We start from the raw sequence: 1,585 nt of genomic DNA, 5'->3' as shown, positions 1-1,585 counted from the left end.
TAGGCCAGAACACCTTGGGCTACCCTATCTGCAGCAGTGGTCTGACAGAGGATACTGTTTCAGAGGTCTTTTCTCTATCAAACTGAGAGAAACCCAGGCAGGATATCTTCCCCACCCTCTTCTGGAGTGGTGACTTCAGATCCAGAATTTGCTATTGACCCAGACATGAAAAACTCTACCACAGCAATGTCATGTAGGAAGCAAGCTACTGCAGCCCCTACACGAGCCCAAAGCAAGATGTCACCCCCAAAAAGTGACACAGTATCAGTGGATTTCCTAAAGCCAGAAGCTGATGAAACTTTCTGACACAGAATTTAAAAGAATAATGATTGAATATTTTCAATGGGTAAAAGACAAACTTCAAGAATTACAGGACACTGCGAGCACAAACCAGGAGGAGCTTAAAACAACAATCCAAAACAATGCAGATAAAACAAATGAGGCATTGGAGGCTCTGGAAAAACAAGAAACCACAATCCAAAATATGAGGACAAATGTTGCAGATGCTGTCAAAATGATGGAGGGACACACAAACAGGGTTGAAGTGATGGAACACAGAACAAATGAAATAGATGATAGAATTGTCACCACTGATCTGCTAGAACAAAAAGCAGAATCAAAAAGGAAGGAAAAAGAAGAAAACCAAAGGATAATGTGGGAAACCATCAAAAGAAATAACCTGCACATCATCAGAATTCCAGAAGAGGAAGAAGCAAGTAAAGGCACTGAAAAAGTGGTGGGAGAATTGCTAGAAGAAAATTTCCTCAGTATAATGAAGAATGAGAGAATATATATTCAAAAAGCTGAGCAAATACTACATAGAATAGACTCCAAAAGGCAAACACCAACAAGTATTATAGTCAAATTTATCAGAACCAAAGATAAGGAGAGAATTCTAAAAGCAGCTAGGGAGAAACAGAGTAACCTATAAGGGAGAGCAAATAAGATTAAATGACGATTTCTCAGCAAAAACCATGTGAGCAAGAAGACAATGGAATGACATATATCGAATGCTCATAGAACAAAACTGTCAACCAAGAATATTATACCCAACAAAATTGCCCACCAAATACAAAGGAGAGATCAAGATATTCCCAGAAAAACAGAACCTAAGGGGGTTTGTGAAAACAAGACCATCATTGCAGGAAACACTGAGAGAGGTCCTTTTTACAAAATGCCACACAAAGCAGGAAGGACTAATGTAACTAGCACCAATACCAAAAAGAACTCAGCAAAATGATAGCAATGAAACATTGCCTCTCAATAATCACACTGAATGTAAATGGCTTAAATGCACCACTGAAGAGAGAAAGAGTAGCAGATAGGATAAAAAAACAAAGTCCATCAATATGCTGTCTATAAGACACACATTTGAAAAATACAGATAAAGAAAGACTAAAAAGAAAATGGTGTGTGTGTGTGTGTGTGTGTGTGTGTGTGTGTGAGAGAGAGAGAAATAGACCAAGCAAATGTCAACCAGAAAAAAGCAGGAGTGCTGTTATTAATTTCTGATAAAATAGATTTCAATGTAAAAACCATCATAAAGAACAAAGAGGGTCACAACATAATTAAGGGGTCAATAGAA

The sequence above is a fragment of the Elephantulus edwardii genome, unplaced genomic scaffold, assembly GCF_000299155.1.
Source record: "Elephantulus edwardii isolate Elephantulus edwardi_28Jun2011 unplaced genomic scaffold, EleEdw1.0 scaffold00468, whole genome shotgun sequence".
Taxonomy (NCBI): domain Eukaryota; kingdom Metazoa; phylum Chordata; class Mammalia; order Macroscelidea; family Macroscelididae; genus Elephantulus; species Elephantulus edwardii.
Note: the sequence above shows the minus strand (reverse complement) of the source record.